General features: G+C 48.7%; 2 long non-coding RNA genes across 4 annotated transcripts in view; both read right to left on the bottom strand.

The window, feature by feature from the left end:
- The window catches only part of LOC103160768, a 53,996-nt gene that overhangs the window by 21,630 nt on the left and 13,777 nt on the right, over nt 1-18,589 (bottom strand). Inside the window, exon 2 of one of the 3 annotated variants that reach the window (XR_003485777.2) lies at nt 17,029-17,145. The exons of 1 other annotated variant lie outside the window; for it this stretch is intronic. This is a non-coding gene — a long non-coding RNA (uncharacterized LOC103160768). Of the gene's footprint in view, nt 1-17,028; nt 17,181-18,589 lie in introns of all 3 variants that reach the window. One more of the 3 variants, XR_004770265.1, reaches the window with a different exon arrangement.
- On the bottom strand, nt 1,652-4,151 carry LOC103160767. Its single transcript, XR_003485779.2, has 3 exons — nt 3,780-4,151; nt 2,952-3,103; nt 1,652-1,827 (listed from the first exon to the last, which is right to left on the bottom strand). It is a non-coding gene; the product is annotated as an uncharacterized LOC103160767 (long non-coding RNA).

Genomic DNA, 18,589 nt, shown 5'->3' with positions numbered 1-18,589 from the left:
CACACACACACACACACACACACACACCGCAATGGACCCTAGGGAGCCTGGTAAACCTCTGAGCCAGCTCACCAGCAAGACTCCAGGCAGGCAGGGTCTAGACATGGTGCCCACCACACAGAAGAGAAGGCTCCCAAGAAGGGCTCTGCACCCTAGGCTGCAGATTTGGGTACCAGTGAGAGTGGTTAGACAGTTCAGCAGGACACTCAGGAGGCCTAGATTTCCATGGGATGTCCACTCTCACTGGAGGAATCAGTGGCTTTGTAATAGGCAGGAAGACCCAGTGAGCCGCCTGGTGTGTTGGAACAGATCTATTATTATCCCAGCCTTGGCAGGTAGAAACAGGATCAGGAGCTCAAGATCATTCTTGACTACAGAACAAGGTCAGCCTGGGCTACAGGAGACAGTCTCTCAGGTGGGCACTTGCAAGCACACACACACACACATACAAGCACATGCACACATGCACGATGCCCCCCACACACACACCTAGAAGGGAGCTGAGGCTGTAACTCCATTGGCAGAGAGCTTTCTAGCATCCACTGAGCCCTGGGTTCAGACGACAGCACTGCATAAACTGGCCATAGCGGCCAACCTGGGCTACACAAGACTTTGTCACAGGGAGGGTATGAAGGCATTGTTGGAAGTGAGGGGTCCTGGCTTGCCTGTTTGTGTGGTTCTCCTGACCACAGGCATTGTGGGACATTCTAAGTGCCAGGTGGATGCCATGACTTGGTTCCCTGCTTCATGTTACCCAAATTTCTGCCTGTTTCCTACAATTAGTATAAACAGGCTTTGTAATCAGGGAATGGAAATAAAGAAAGAGTGGAAGGCTGTGACTGAGACATGAGACACATCTAAACTTGTACCACCCTGCACACAGCCTTGTGACCACACTTGGACAAGCAAGGACATGATGGCCTGCATGCATGCTGTGTGGACCCATCGAAAGTGGGTGGTAAGGACTTTGTCCCTCCACCTCCCCATTTTCCTGCCCCCAGACCTTCCCTACAGAAACAAAATTTTCTCACTTTCCATGGAGAACCTTTCCCCCTCCACCTAGTTCTGTTCCCTGATTCTCTTTCACCTCTAAAGACCCAAATACATTCAGCCCACACCAGGACCTGCCCTTCAGCTCCACTGAGCCAGTCATGCAACCCTGGAAGTCTTTCTTTCCCTCTTCACCCCTACATACACACTCACAAGCGTGCACGTGCGCGCGTGCGCGCACGCACGCACACACACACACATACACACACACCAGACACTGTGAGGCCCTCTTGGAAAAGTCTTGTCTACTTTCACCCATACACATCTTGGCTCTTGGGTTCACCAGGGCCAAACGGATAATTTCTTTCTCTGTGTATCCTTTACCATTGCCATGGACACTGACTTCGACTAGGAGGGGCCAGAAAGGTCCTTGTCTCAAGAACAAATCTTAATGGAATTCCCCAAACCTCAACAGTCAATTCAAGTATTTGGAGCACTATTTTTAAAACTCAAAATTAACTCCAAATATCCAGGATGAATGAAGCGTCAAAATGTTTAGGCTGATCTCTTGTGTGCCTTAGGCGTAATTGAGTTTGCCTTAGCACGGTCTCCAGAATGAACCCATCTGTGACAGAAAGGCATTCCTCGGCATGATTCAGAATGCAAGAAAATGTGGCTCTGAGCCATTCGTTTATTGAGTCTGTGCCTGTCCTTCTGAACAATGACACTAGGAGCTCAGGTCCTCAGCGGCTGGTGGGACACAACCCTGAAATCACCAGGATTCAGAAGGTCAGCTGTGTGGCATGTTCAGTCAGGCATTCCAGTGGTCCATAGGGTCTGGTCCAAGAGACAGAAGCAAACACGTGATGAATGGACAGAGGGACTAAGAGATCAGCTCGGGAGGCTGAGGAGTCAGGAGCTGAGCAGATCTTTGTGGATTTTTCCATCAAGCAGCATTCAGACCTGTTCAGACAGGTCAGCCTTCCTACCCACTTGAGGTCATGTCAGATGCCACCTCCGTTACCTCCTCAGGCAAATGGATGCCTCAAGGAAGGACACATGGCCCCTGAGCCCTGGAGACAAGCAGGCCATTACTCCAGAGGAGTCTGGCCAAGGGATCCCCCCACAGCCTGGCCCACATGACTTGTGTAGGAGTAGGGATCCTGCCTTATATATATTTTAGCCTCAGGTTCCCACTTAGATTCTAGGGATCTTAACAGGATCCTATTCTGACCAGGGAGGGTCATCTTCTAAGCAAAGGAAGGAAACCCTGGGCTGCTCATTTCTGCTCATTTCCCTGTCCCAGGAGCCTCTGAAGTTCCAGGCCAATATCATCTCCCAGGGTCTTTGCTCATACCACCAGAAGTTCAGTATGGCTAGTACAGCATACAAAGGCCACGGGTGCCTGAGGAGGGGGAAAATGCAACCACGGCCCCAGTTCAGATGGTGAAAGTCCCAGCCTATCCTGTGTGTATTGCATACATGCCTGTGTGGGGGAGGGACTGGGGACAGGTCCAACCTATATCCATCAGCTAAAGAGGCCCTAGCAGGCTGACCTCACTTGATACAGGTCTCTGGTAGGTTTCAGACTATGTTGTCAACCAGAAATTCTGTTTGTCCTGGGAGCCTGAGCTGCGATCACATTTACATCTACTCAATAAACATCAGTCTCCCGCTGCATGCCAGGCCTGAGGCTGCCCCACCCAGGCTGTATGCACCCCAAAGCACACTGCACACACACCCAAACTGAGCAGTCTTCTTCAGCCCTCACCAGGGCTGGAAGCAATAGCCATTGTGGTTGTGTGCAGCTGGTCCACATAGACATCCACACACTCACAGTTGAGGGCTCTCTTCCTTTCTGCCTCTTCCCAACAGACTGGCACCCATTGCTAGTAACAGACAAGGGATTTGGGTGGCAATAGGTAAAATATCTAGGGGCTCACTGCAGAGACCAGACACACCTGCAGAACCAGGAAGATGGGCTGAAGTCTGAGCTGCCTTAGGGCCCTGTCTCTGCCTCTTGGGCCCTGCTGGCCCATTGGGCTGTGAGGAGGGAGCGATATCAGGCTGACAGGATTCACAGGTCAGGGGACTCCAAACATAGAGCCATGATCTGAAAAAAGAAAAATACCTGAAGACAACATAGCTCTACCACATTGTTCCTCCAGCAGAGATCCCACTCACAGCCCCGGCTTCCTCATCTTAAATGCCAGCCCTGCCTCACCCGCAGTGCGGCCCATCACAAAGCAAAGCTGTCTTCAGGGGAACCCACACACACACACACACACACACACACACACACACATTCATCAGGTAGGCCTTGCTAAGAGCTTTCAGTAGCTATGCACTACCTACTTTGACCAGCATCCCAAATCTTTCTGAGGACTGGAGGTGATTTTCATGGCTCATCTTCCTCTTGTCTCTCCAAGAAACCCCCACCCAAGCCAGTGTGCACACACATGCACTCTCTCTAGATTGTGCCCCTTTTACATGTACGCACATTTTGCAAAGCCTTTCTGTATCTCCTACACACACACACACACACACACACACACACACACACTCACACACTCACACAGATACATACACTTACACATATACACACTCACTCACACTCACACACAGGCATGCACTGATGTGTGCATGCACACACACACATACACACATGTTTGTGCACACACAGGCATGCACTGATATGTGCACACTCACACACACACATACACACATGCGCGCGCACACACACATCTCCGACTGGGAAATTGCCTGTTGCCAGTTAGAGCCCAGCTAACCTCAGAGTTGAGGTTGGGGCCAGGCTATCCATCTCCTCTTTGCTACTTGTTTCCCGAAGCGCAGGGCTGGGCACCCTGGCACAGACACTGTCACCCACTTAGAGCACTCCAGCCTCAGGGGTTGATGTGTTGTCTCTCTCCGGAAGGGTGTGACCCCAGCCCCCTGTGGAAGGCATCAGCCTCTGGCTGGGTGGCTCTGAGGCCCTAAGTCAGGCTGGGGCCTGCTTAGCTGGGCGGGACCGCACACATTCCTTCGGAATTAAACAAGGTCCCGCTGGCTCCAGGCTGCTCAGGATGAAGAGGATCCGGTTTGCTCTTATGGCAGCTTCTCTGCTTCCCCAGGCTGTGAGCCCATGTGGTTCCAAAAGAAAGTTCTTCGGTCTCCCAGGGCAGTGACCTCAACAGCCACAGGGAAGGGTGAAAGGTCACATCTGTGGTCATTTGGAAGCCTGGTTCAAGGCCAGAGCCTCTGCCCTCTGCCACCTCCTGCCTCATGTTCCTCCTGTCATATATCTACCACACTTAAACACATGTGCGCCATGCCTACATGAACACACAGCCGCATGCACAACCACGCAGAAATGCATATGCAATCGTGTCCACACAAGATATTCACATAAACACACAACGTTGTTACCACACAGACCTGTAAGAATACGTGTGTGCATAGAAACAAATTCACACTAACATATAGGCACAAAAGCAAACACAAACCCTATAATAGTGGTTGAGGGAATGTGGTCATGACAAGGGTCACACAAGCCACAGTTTCATGACTCATCTATGTCTCTCCTGAAATCACATAACCCCTCTCCTTAAGCTTAGCCCATGGAACTAAGATAAACATATGACAGGGCTTAGATTCAGTCCTGTGACTAACTGCAGTAATGTGACCTACTCCAAACCAATCCAGACGGTCATGTAAGCCTCTGTGGCCCCAAAACATGGTGCTTTGTATGAAAGGACAGCTGTCTTTCAAGCCACTTTACTCCCTTCGCCAGAGATGAGCAAATACACCAAGAGAATGTCTTTCTGTCATCTGCAGGAAATCAGTCCCAAGAAATGCACAAATGGCCCACTGTTGGCTCCAACACAAGCATAAAAACATAAAGATTTTCAAAGAACAGTAAAAGTGCTCAACATGGGAAGGCCGGGGAGATGGCCCAGTCAGTAAACTGTTTGCTGAGCAAGCTTGAGGACCTGGCTTGGCACCCCTATAACCTCGGGCTCCCCAGGAGAGGCAGGAGGATCTCTGGGGTTTGCTGGTCAGATGAGGGAGGATACCCATGGTTTGTTAAGAGAACTTGTCTCAAAAAAATAAGGTGGAAACTGATCGAGAAAGATACCCAATATTGACTTCTGATCTCCATGCATAGGCGCACGCGCGCGCGCGCGCGCGCATACACACACACACACACACACACACACACACACACACACACACACACAGAATTATACAAACACACAAATGCCATGATGTAAACAATACCTCTTAACTGTTACAATCCCACGGCCATCCTGTATGTGACCCCCATGTCATGGGCTGAACCAGGCACCCTTAAACTCCTGTTGTGAGGCCCTAGCCCCAGCACCTATGAATACAACCATATTTGGAGATGACACCACAGCCAGGCACTTTAAGATGGGATTGCTAGGGTGGGCCCTAACCCAGTCTGGCTGGTGTCCATATAAGGAGAAAAGAGTAGGGCACACAGAAACCAGGGGCTCAGCGTAAAGGGGGCCACTGTGTGAAGAGGTGGCAAGCCAAGCAGGGAGGCTAGAGAAGCCTCTGGCTCTGACGGCTGGATCTTGGACTCCAGCTTCCAGAGTTGTGAAAAAAATACATTTCTATAGTCCAAGCAACTTGCATTGGTGGCACTAGTGATTCAAAGGCACCAGGAGCTCTGAATGCTGGGGCTAAGCTGCCGTGGGCTTCTCTGCCTTTCTCCCCTTAGAACTTAGAATAAAGTTCTAAGCCCCTCAGCACAACCTGCTCCTGGTTCAAAGGTTACCTTGCAGCACACTGGAGGCCACTGGTCAAGTCAGGAGGGGTCAACACAGACAGCAGGTAGGCCTCTTAAGCCTGGGCCAGCTCACAGGCTGGCTCTGAGCCCAGCATCTCTCTTTGTGCTAAGGAAGGGCTTGGCAAAGCCTTCTTGTCAGAAACCCCCGTCCACTGAGGGCAGGCTCAAATTAGTCTGCCTGGCTGCACTCAGCTGGTTGCAATTGCAGCCCCTTGTGCTAGGATTTCACTTTCGACACTGATTTATGGGAAACACAAGGGTTGCCTAAAAATCACTTGAATTCCTGTTCAGTGAAGCGATGGTTCAGTGAGGCGAAGAAGAAACCAGCCCAGCCCTGCCACCCCAGAGGGGTGGGGAGATGAAGGTGGGAGTGTCCCCACAGAGGGAAATACGCCCAGTGATCAGAGCCACTCGGGTGGGCCATCCCACCCCTAACCCCTCAGGGACCGCAAGGGCTTTTTGGAAAAATGACATATTCATGCAATCAGATTCTCAGCGGCACTGAAAGTAAATGAGCCAGAGGTACACATGTCAACAGGCATGAATCTCACCCACATGTGGCGAAAAAAGGCTAATTGCCGAACATAAACTACTATGTCACAATTTATACGAGATTTCAAAGTGTGTGAAACAACCCTGGAAATGCCTTTTAAAGATTTACACATGAGGAGAAGAACAAGAGAGAATAATGGGAGGTGAACGGGATCAAAATACACAAAACATTATGTGTGTGTACTAAAATGTCATAATGAAACCCATTATTAGGTATAATTAATATAGTCTAGTATTTTTTAAAACTGTCATAAGTCAGGCAACCAGTTGCATATTCCTGTTATCACAGCACTTAGACAGTGAGGGCAGGAGAAGCAAGAGTTTAAGGCTAGCCTCGGCTATATAACAAATCTGAGGCCAGCCTGAGCTACAAGAGACCTGCCTCAAAATAAGAACAACAAAAAACTCGCATGTACTTTTAGAAAACAATAAAGAAATTAAAGAAAACGAGGAGCCCCAAATGTAGGCTAGTGGTTATTTTGGCGGGTGGGGGTGGCAGAGGGGATGTTTATGTGGGGGCTGCAATTTGGGAGCTGCACATTTGGGAATTGCACATAGGGGCTCAGGTTAGATTGCTGATTCTATTTCTGAAACAGGTTCACAGCTCCAGAGATGTTCATTATATCACAGGTACACACATGTACACACACACTCTCACACGCAGGCATGCACACGTTATTCTGTTGTTGCTGTTGTTTTTATATTTAACCTTGTCTTGGTCTGCATTTAGAGATATAGCAAGCTTTCCAGCCCCAGAGACGGGGCACAGCAGCACACACCTGTGATCCCAGCAGGAGGCTTGCTGTAGGCTTAAGGCCAGCCTGGGCTACATAGCAAGACCATGCTATGAAAAAGGGAGGGGGAGAGGAACAGGAAGAAGATTATTTTTGCAGTTTCACAGCTCAGATCCCCATATTCAAAGTCCCTGAGCAATATCCCAAGTGGCTCGGTAACATTAGAAATGGCATTAGGAGCAACACCATGGAAAGAACAGACCTCCAGTCGAGCCTCGGAGCTTCACTTATTCCTATTGCACCAGGAGATGAGGGTAGGAGGTGGATCTGCAAGCCTCAGAGAGGACTCCCATAGAAGCAGGTGGCAAGAGGCCTTCCCTGTGCTCAAATCTAGACAGTAAACAGATGGGGGGCTCCTGCCTGAGGCCCCAGAGCTCTGCAATCACCTTATAACCCTGTCCTCCCAGACTGCCTAACCCTCACAGGCCCTAGGGCCCTCCCTGCACACCACTCCAGGAAAACCATGTCCCCACATGGCTGTGTTGGCCTACTGGGCAGGCCTGGACCATAGCTGCAGCTGTACACCCCAGTTGCCCCAATTGGCCCAGAGTGTGGCCACCCCCTGGTTCTTCCTGAGTTCCTCCAGAAACTGAGTCTGGCCCTGGATCCCACTGCTCTCCTGCCTCTCAGCAGAATTAGCAGACTGGTTTAATACAGTTGAGTCTTGCCCTCTAGCACCCAGCTTGTCTGGTCGTTATCTGCATACATGGCTAACTTCTGGAAGCCAGAATTGTGTCTTATTTCTTCATTCAAGCAGCATGATAAGTACCTCTGATGTACTGAACACCCTGCAAGGCACCAGGGACTCGGTGGTGAGCAATAGTCTTCAGTCTTACTCAGAAAGACATATCATCGGGTTGAATTATGGAGCTAGAGCCATGTCAGGAGGCAGAAGGCTAGAGACATCATCAGAGAAGGCCAAAGAGCATCTACTCGGAGCCATCTGCACACAAGGGGAACAAGACACGGGGTGACACCACTTCTGAAGGCCATATGTTAATAAGGTACTATAGGGACCTGAGACAGAGTTGAATATCCCTCCTGAGCATGGTAGCCACTGCCAAGCTGGCCTTGGAGAGCCATTCTCAGGACACCTGCTGGTGGTAGAGTCAGGCCTCTGGGCGCTATGTCCCTGTCTATCTGGAGGTAAGCTGGGAGTCACATTCACAGTGCCAAATCTCAAGCCAAAATCTGCACTCCCCTCCTTCCCAATGAGGGGTGGGGTGGTGAGGTCTAGAAAACCGAGGACCGTCCCTTAACAGGCAGTAACTCCTGGGACACACACCCCCATCCTGGGAATCATGAGGCCCCCTCTTTTGCACAGGCCATAACCCTGGAACATGACCTTAACTTACCCTTACCCTCCCTGATATGCCACTATCACTTCTCTCCCAACCCGTGGGTCTCAAGTGTCACAAATCAGATATCCTGCATATCAGATATTTATATTATGATTCATGACAGTAACAAAATTACAGTTATGAAGTAGCAACGGAAATAACCTTGACTGGGGGGGTCACCACAGCATGAAGGTCACTGCATCAGGAAGGCGGAGAACCATGGCTCCCAGCATCCATATGAAGCAAGGCTCCCTGGCTGAGCTCCCTACTCTCTGCCCTTCAGCTCTGGGATCCCCAGCTGCAGTGCCTAGATGGAACTACCCAGAACCTGCTAAGGGAAATAACAGGGTCCCCTGTCCTTCTCTGTCCCGAGTGGAGCAGCTTGGGTGGCATCGGACTCAGGAAATGGGCTGTTTCCAGCTTTCTCCACACAAAGTACTCACTTTCAAAAACCGCTCGCTTTCAGAGCTCCCACTCGAGGCTCCCTAAGTGATTGCTGGGCTGCGTGCATGCGTGCGTGCGTGCACAGTCCAGCGCACATCTCAAATGACAGCTCTGCCCCATTTCACAATAGCACAGGGACAGCCCAGGCCCAACCAGCCTGAGACTGTTTTGCTTGGCCCGCAGCATGTTTGACAAGAATCTTGTTGCCAACACTGTAACACTAGGAGAGGTCCCATCAAAATCCAGATTTGAAAAGAATGGCTTCCCTGAGCCTGTTCCCTCACCCTCCAAGGAAGAAGCCCCAGTCCCACCACTCCTCATTGTCACCCCCTCCCCAACTTACCCACCAACTGAGGGCCATTTATCTCCTGCCATTTGTTCTGCCTCTCCTTTCAACATGTACTTTTCAGGCCATGGGGAGCTTTGGAATTTGTGAATTCTCATTTTAGGGTCTGAGAACGGGCTTGACCCGTGGAAAGTGTGGCTCCGTGGTCTGTAAATTTTGCAGGCCCACACTCGCTCTGCCCAGGCAACAGCACTCAGGTGGGGAAGTGAGAGCAGCCCATGGGAAGGCAAGCTTGGTTGGAGATGCACACATACAGCTGGGATTAGGTGCAGAATACAAGGAGAGGCCCTGTGAGAGAACAGTCTTGAGTAAGACACTAACCTGGGGAGGGCTGTGGGCTGGAGTTTGAGCCTCAGCACGGGGGGTCGGCTTTTTATATTCTAAAGTGGGTTCATTCCCATAGGACAACACCAACCTTCAGCCTTTCCATCCCTATCCCGGACTCAAGGCTTCCCTCATCCCTGTTCATAGAAAGGGGTGGGGAGTCACCGAGGCCTAGGCCAGGTGCCAAAAACCTCGAAACAGATGGCCTGAGAGGCTCCCTACCCACAGAATGCATAGAAGTTCTCGAAAATTGATTCAACGTCTGTCCACCATCATACGTTTAACAAACTCACCTTGGAGAAAAACCCAAGATGAAGACAACTGAAACTGTTTCCCTGCCAACTGGGACAGAATGGTCCTGATTTGGTGTGAAAAAGGCCAGAAGAAGGCATCCTCTTCTCTGCAAATGAGTACCAAGCTCCCTCAGGCTTTGACGTAGCTACCTTAAACCACCATTACTATTCCTACAAGGCCATTTTGAAATGACACGAAAGAATCTATGGGATTGGCCTCGGCACACTGTGGGCCCCAAGTACCTGGCGGGGGTGGGGTGGGGGTGGGGTCCTTAGCAGTGGGAGGGTTCTATATGGAGCCACTTCCTCTCCTGCCTAGACCAGTTTGGTTCGCTGACTGGCTTGCGTTAGAGAGACAGTAGATGGAGGCCCCAAGGTTCTTGTCCAACTGAATGTAGGCTCCTCTTGGCATCTGGCTGGTTCAGACCCTCAGGTGACTCCTGACATCTGCCTTCCTCACCAGTTCCTTTGCTTTCCCCCTAAAATGTGGTTCTGCAGCTGGAGATGGCTTCTTTCTCACTGTCCCCCCCACCACCAACAAGCCCCCAGAGCTCCCTTGCCCCACAAGAGGTAGGTTGCCAACACTGAAAGAAAACAGTAGGAATAGTCGGATTAAACTATGCAGAAAGGAGTTCTGTGTAGGCAGTCTGCCTCCAGATTTTTATAGTTACGGTCCTGGACAGACCAGGGCTAATGCTCTTTTTGCCCTGAAGCCAAGTACCCTCCCTTTTAACCCTTGCTCTTACCCTCCCTCCCTTAAGTTATCTCCTTCAGCCCTTTTAACTGCCAACAACCTACTTTCCCAACTTTGATTTATGGTAACCAGAGGAGGGATAGCAAAGTTAGAGCTAGCCACCCCCCACACCCCCACACACACCATTTTAAAACCACCCAACATTCTGGACAGAACTTTCCTATTGAAAGATGAACACAAACCAACACAACCCCACTTGGAGCTGCAGACAGACAGACACACACCCTCACAGCCAGAGATAACAGTGAGGGCCAAGCCCTCCTCAGACCCACTGCCCACCCTAGCATGCTCTTTCTCTCTCATTCTGGGCACTCGGGCACACACCCCACCAGCCTGGCCTGCACCATGAGCCATTTGCATCTTCTTTTGAGGAAAAACACTCGGCTCCCAAGAAGGTTCCTGACAGGGCCTTTTTTTTTTTTTTTTTTTTTTTTTTTTTTTTTTTTTTTTTCCAGAGCCGCTGGATAAATTGCTTTTGTGCAAAAATAAACACAAGTGAACTGCATTAGCTGAGCGAGTGACACATTAGTTACAGATGCAGGGCCTGTCAGAACGTTGAGGGAACAGCTTTTATTGGGGAAAGGCTGAGAGGCTCATAAATAACCAGTTGGCAATCTCACATAAACATTTGTGCGTTCACATAAACACCGCCTACCACAAACGGGGCCTGGCTGCCAGGAGGGCTTGGAAGAGCCCTTTCTGCCCGTCCTCAGAAAATAACGACGAGGCTGGAGGAGGCAAAGGGTCACAAGCCCCCTTTCTCCCAGAGTTCCCTGCTTCTTGGACCCGCACCCTGTGCTCTGTGGGGTGGAGGGAGAGATCCAAGTTCTAAGTCCTAAGTGTCTGCCAGAGAAAGAGGGTCAATGCCCAGCTCCAATGGAACAACTGGTCCATTTTCCTCCCTCCACAGAGACCTCGCATTAGCTAGCCCAGAAAGGAGAGAATAGGATATGCTGTTGCACTGGGAGCTGGCCTGCTGAATGAAGCCAAGGAAGAGTTTGAAAAGAGCTTGGAAATCCTTCTCAATGCAACCCCAGTGGTTCCCATCAGAACTGCTGAGAAAGTGGGATGAAGCCAGTATCCCCCTCAGCACCGAGGATGAAGGCTATAAAGGGTGGCACCAGCCTCACCCCATCCCAAGATGCAGGGTGCCTAGGCTTCCTCTCATTGGCTCTTGAGAATGTCCTTGCGTTGGCCCTGAACTTCCTTTCTTTCCTCTGAGACTAACACTTCAGGCCACATCTGTTTGAGGCTACAAAGAAAGGCAAGGCCAAGCCGTGTGGACTGACCAACCAGTCCATTCTCGCTGCTTTCCCTTCTGTGCCAAGCCTGGTCCCCTCGCGCTCCACCCCTTTCCCAAGCAAATGTCCTTTGGAAAGGCTCTGATGGCCTTATTTGCACTGAGTTAGATGGTGTCTTACTATTGGGCTACATGGGCTTCATTTGATCCCATCTCCCTCTCAGAAAGACAAGTATGAACGAGCAAGAGTCAATTCAAGCAGATAGCCTCAAACTTCCTGACCAGTTTTAGGATCGGCTAAAGGGGGAAAGGAAAATTAGGGATTTTCTGCCCCACACCCTTGTATTTGGGGTTCCTTTAGGAAACAGAGTATAAAGACCAAAGAGAACTCCCACCGGCCTCACTGGTCCCAGCACCAGTGAAAGTACCATCTTCCCTCAGCTCCACATAAACTGGTCACCACTTTCTGCCACATGAAGGGCCAAAAGTATTTCAACTAAGCATCTTGCTGTTTTGTCCATCATGCTTCTTCATCTACTCTCATATTTTCTTCAATCTGACTTCCCTCTCTTTCCCCATGAACCTCGGGGTCCAGCCCATCTCAATTAAATCCCCATCCAGGTCCTATAACTTTAGACTTGCCCTTTTGGATGCCTTTCTCCTTCTGCGGGCCCACATCCAACCCATCTAACTAGACACCTTTAAAATTGCCTTCTTCTAGAGTCTTCGCTCTGTCTCTCTCTTTGTCTCTGTCTTCCTTTCTGTCTGTCTGACTGACTCTCTGTGTGTCTCTCTCTGTCTTTGTCTCTGGTTCTGTCTTCTTGTCTCTATCTCTATTGTCTCCCTGTCTCTATTTGTCTCTGTCTCTCTCTATTTGTCTCTGTCTCTCTTTGTGTCTCTCTCTGTCTTTGTCTCTGGCTGTATCTTCCTGTCTATCTCTTGTGTCTCTATGCATCTCCCTGTCTCTCCATCTCTGTCTCTCTCTCAACCCTGGGAGAATGCTTGAGTGTCTAACTGTTAACTTTCCCTCTTGTTCTGGGTTGTTTGTGTAGAAAGAGTATTTCCTTGTATCTCTACCTCCCCCCCTCCCTGCTCCCTCAGGGCTTAAGTTCTCAGATCTGAGGCATTCATCCCTCTTTCAGTTCTCCTTCCTCCAAAACACTCATCTAGTGCCTAGGAAATGGTACCTATGCTGAATCAGTGAAGGTAGATGATGATATAGTCTAGAGTCATGGTTCCTCCATGGTGGGATGAGGTGATGGGATGGTAGGAAGAGAGACAGCAGCCATGATGGAAACTGGCCCATAACCTTCCCCTAGGCAGCCTCCTTTAGGCTTTCATTTTGTTGCTGAATAACTCTGCTTTGGAAGAAAAATTAAGATGCCAGGCAGGTTCCAACAGCCAAGCCCCACGGCTCTATTGACTAAGGCTTGCCATCTAGGCGCTTTCTTCCTGTGGACAAATGCAATGCTGAGGGAGGATAGAAAGAACAGTCACTGATGGCAACAGGAAAGGTTCTTTGGCCAAGACAGCCCTCAGGAGAGAACACAGTGCAGCCATAATTTATTGCTTTCGATATTTTTCACTTCCAACCTTATTTTTATAGACATTATTTCATAGGCTACAGCTTAAACACAGATGGAAAAGATTCTGGCTTTGTAATAAGAGATGGATTTTGGTGGGCCCACCCCGCCGCTCTGTGCCTGTAAGTGAGTAAATGCACACGACCATGGCCTTAGGTGGGGCTGGGAGATGCCTTTATTGTATGTGTAGATTTTGATCTCTAACAATTCCACCCTCATCTCTCCTTCCTCATGGCCAGGCCCTCTGGATGCTTCCAGGGGAAAATGTGATGAACATGATGGTGGGGAAGAAGAAGGGACAGAGCAGCCTATCAAATGTATGGCTGGTTCTGCCTGGGTTTACTCCTTTTCGAGTCTTCAGTGTGCTAAGATCCAAAAGGCATGGCTGAAAAGATGGAAAGAGGAACACATGGTATTGTCTACATGACTATGCTGTATGAATTGCTTTACCCTTTGTGGTGTGTGTTTGCAGGTGGTGTCAGGAACTGGTTAAAAAACTGTTTCTAAATCCCTCTAATGTTGCCTGAGGTACTCTCCCTCCATGCTGTAGCACAGAGTCTCATCTCAATAAACATCTTTAAAATCAGGATTGAGGAGCCAGGGTGACAGCTCAGTTGGGGAAGTGCTTGCCTTGCAAGCACAAGGGCTGGCTTCAGTGCAGAAGCTGTGCTTGGTGGCATGGAGGCAGAGACAAGAGGATTCCTGGGACATGGCATGCTCTCCAACTGGCCTAGCCTACTTGGCATGTTTCAGGCCATTGAGAAGCCTGTCTTGATTGATTGATAGATAGATAGATAGATAGATAGATAGATAGATAGATAGATAGAGGGATAGATGATTGCTAGATAGATAGATAAATAGATTAGATAGAGATGGATGACAGATGATTGATAGATGATAGGTAGACAGATAGATAGAGATGATTAATAGATGATAGATAGATAGATAGATAGATAGATAGATAGATACATAGATACATAGATACATAGATACATAGATAGATAGATAGAAAGTGGATGGTGCCTAATGAATGAAATCTAAGGTTTCTGTAAAACCCCCTATGACATAAACACATAAACACACAGGCATGCTCACACACAACATGACTGAACCTGTGGTTTTTAGAGTCTGGTGTGGCAAGGTTTGTTGAATCATCCTTATTTAGGGAAAAGAGAAAAAGGAATACAAGAAGGGATCGAAAGGGGGAAATATTGGAAGGAAAAAGAAGAGGGACATAGGAAGGTGAAAGGAACATTGCTCGGACCAGAGCCAGGAGATAGACCCCAAAAGAGATGACCTAGCCCAGCAGGAGTGTCTTGGTCCACATTGTGGCCCACACACATCCACAAGCTCTGTGAGTGCAGGCTGAGGCCAGCTTCGCTGCTGGCAAGCAGCAGGCCTAACAGAGCCGAGAAGGCAGCTTGAAGACATGCCTTAGCAGCAGTCCTCCCTCCCCTCCCCAGGGAGACTTTTCATCAGAATTTATGAAGCTATGGGAATGTGTATCTGGAAACATGGGGGGCGGGGGCTCAGGCTCATGGGGAGTCAGAAGTAAGAACAGCTCCCCCTCAGCTTCGAGAGTTAGTGGGAAGCAAACAGAGGGAGGGGAGACCCGAGGAGGAAACCCACTTCTGAGGACTCTGTCCTTGTGGAGGAACTGCCATGTGGAGTGACATATCCAGGGGAGGATGAGAGGCCGTTCCTGGGTGGCTCTATCCATGAGGACCTCTTGGTAGAGCTCTGTGGGAGATGGCTGTCAGTGGCTTGGCAGAATCCTTTCTTTTGGTTTTCATTGTAGACATTTCTGTATTGCACAGTCACAGTGGTAAAATTCTTAGAACCCGTCCTGGGGGTATCCTTGAGGGTTTGGCAGACCAGAGGAGGCAAAAATCTGTGCCAAGAAAGCCTTCTACCCTCTTAGACTTGGTACGACAACCATTCATGCCTGCTCAACTGAAGCGAAGTCACACCAGCACTGAGGGAGCCATGAGGGATCTGAAGCTTTGAAACAGGAGAGAGTGAGGAATCTGCTTCAGGTGGTAGAGAGCTTCAGGAAGGCAGTGCTGTGCCCACCACCTGACCTACTTGAGAGAGCTGGCCCAGGGACCCAGGAGCTACATTCAGAAATAGTTCCTATGAGATATAGAAGACTTGCTGCAGCCCCTGCTCCCTTCTTTGGAGGAAATGCATCCCCCTTCCCCCCAGACACATATACGGTCTAGGACTGGTGGAGTTACCTGTCAATCACAAGGATCCTCAATAAACACTCTAGGACTGGTGGGGTTACCTGTCAATCACAAGGATTCTGGACAAACACTCTTGAAAATCCACTTTGAGTCCTAGCTCTCTGCCCTTGGACTTCCCAATCCTGAAAATATATGTATGCCCTTTTAACTCAAATCTTTTTGAATTGGTCTTTGGTCACTCATAGCTTAAAAAAAAAGTCCCAACTAGTATACACGTGTAACATGTGAAATATGCTTCGCCTAAGCATGGCCAATCCACAGCCCACAGGCCACATGTGCCGTAGCAAGGTTATGAATGTAGACCAACACAAAAATCATAACCTTACATAAAACACTATGAGATGAGATGTTTGTTGCGTGCGTGCGTGCGTGCGTGTGTGTGTGTGTGTGTGTGTGTGACTCAATTGTACAGTTCTCGGGTATGAATTTTGTAGACAGTGTTGTGTTGCAATGTCAAAAGTTTGCCTGTGCCTTCAAGTTTAAGCCAAAGAACTAACTCAGAATAACAATGCGTTTTCCCAGGAGCAGAGGCACATAGACATACAGGAAAGAAGCAGAATGACTTGGACAAGAATTCTGGAAGCAACAGGCAGATGCCCCACTCTGCCCCTACAGTTGGAAGGCCCCACACTTCACACAGAGGTACACACATGTGCGTGCACACACACATGCACACACACACACACATACAAACACACTTGTAATATAAAGAGTGCATGGATCTTGTCTCCCTTGGAATCCAACACTCAGCCTCAGCACACAAGGTCCCCATCTCTAAGCATCCACTCTCATGACTGGCACTTTTAGAATCACTAGGAGACTGAGTCTGCATGTTTTACAAACCTTGAATTAAGCTGCCTCCCACATTAGCAATGGTAGGACAGACTGAACGGTGGAAGCAGTTAAAAGAAAAACGCAGATGGATTCATCAGTCAAGTCCTTTCTCACAAATGGTGTGACAGCAGTATTCCATGACAGTGGCAAGCACACATTTTCTTCTATGGGTACTAGCACAATAGCACAGTGTTTGCTATGTTTGCAAATCACAGGTGTGGAACATTTTCCAGGACGCATAATTTATGATTCACCTACATTTGCACATATGCATCTCAAGATGCAAATGCATGAAGCGTGAGACCGACTCTTTACACTGGCAACAACCCAGACACGGAGCAACGCCACAATGGCGAATGATTCATTACTATAAACATGTCTACTAAGATGTCACTAAAATTTCAAAACTCAAGCTTAAAATTAGCCTTACTTAAACATTTTTTATTAAACTTTATATGTGTTGGATGAAACTTACCAGTTTGAAATTTTGGTAGATAAATGCTGTGGTTTGAAATGTGGGGTATCCTCCATAGGTTCACTTGTGTGACACTTGGTCCTCAGCTAACGGTGTTGTCTTGGAAGGCTGCAGAAACTTCAGAAGAGGCAGATCCTTGATCAGGTGGGTCACTGTGGGCAGGTACTGATGTTAAGTAGCTCAGCCACATCTCCTATCTGCTCTTTGCTTCCTGACTGTTAATGCCAGTCACATTCCTGCCGCGGTGCCTCACCAGCTATGATGGATTATAACCCACCTGTAACCACGAGCCAAAATAAACCTATCCCTGCTTACGTCACTGTTGCCAGGTATTTTGCCACAGAAGCAAGGAAAAGAGCTAACACAGTCATTTTGAAGATTTTTAAGGCGACACTTTTATTCCATTTATTTATGTGTCTATTTATTTTAGGTTTGTGTGTGCTTTCACACCACAACACACATGTGGAGGTCAAAGGACAACTTGTGGTAGTCAATTCTCTCCTTCCACCTTGTGGCTTCTGGGAATCAAACTCAGGTCTTCAAGCTTGGTGGCAAACACCTGTACTTGCTGAGCCATCTCAATGGCTCTAGAGACAATGTTTTTAAAGTTTATGTGAGAAGAACTGGGGAGATGGTTCACTAGGTAAATGCATGAGGATCTTGACTTCCACTACCAAGTATCCAGATGCAGCATGGTGGTGGGCACCTGGAATCCCAGCACTGGGGAGGAAGATACCTGTAATTTGCTAGTCAACCAGTCCAACCGAATTAGCAAGCTCCAGGTTCCACAAGAGACCCTGTCTCAATAATAATAATAATAATAATAATAATAATAATAATAATAATGTGGAACTACCTGAGAAAGACATTTCACAAGGCCCTCATACACACACACACACACACACTCATACAACCTGACACATACACACATTTTTACATGAGAAGCAATCGTAAATGTACATCTTTTCCAGTTGACCCTGTAGTTATAAAATTAGAATAGGTGATTTTCCTGTCTCTGTATAATAAACCCCAAACCTTAGTGGCTCACAATGAGTTATTGAGCTCTGAGTTCACAGTTCTGCCCACTGACTGTGAGAGATGGTTGCTTGGTGATGTGAAAATCTCATGCAATTAAATGGCAGCGGGACCTGAATGAAGCCTGCCGCCAAATGCAGCCTTGACAGCATAGTGCATCCAAAATGGCGGCATCTGCGTCCTCTTCCTCCTGCCTCAGGTGGGATGGATGGAGCAAGTGGGATATGCTTATACATAATGCTTTTGCCATGTGGCCTTTCTTATGGCTGTCTTGAACCTCTCATTGAATGATAGTTTCAGAAGAATCAAACTCCTAATACAATGATTGGCCAACCCCACAGAGTATTCTGTTTGTTTGTTTGTCTGTTTTTGAGACAGGGTTTCTCTGGGTAGCCCTAGCTGTCCTGGGACTCACTCTATAGAGACCAGTCCGGCCTCGAACTCACAGAGATCCACCTGAGCCTGACTCCCAAGTGCTGAGATTAAAGGGATACACTGCTGCCATCCAGTCCATAGTGAGTATCCT

The sequence above is a fragment of the Cricetulus griseus genome, chromosome 5, assembly GCF_003668045.3.
Source record: "Cricetulus griseus strain 17A/GY chromosome 5, alternate assembly CriGri-PICRH-1.0, whole genome shotgun sequence".
Lineage (NCBI taxonomy): Eukaryota > Metazoa > Chordata > Mammalia > Rodentia > Cricetidae > Cricetulus > Cricetulus griseus.
The sequence above is the reverse complement of the archived record's forward strand: the minus strand, read 5'-3'. Positions and strand labels throughout refer to the sequence as shown.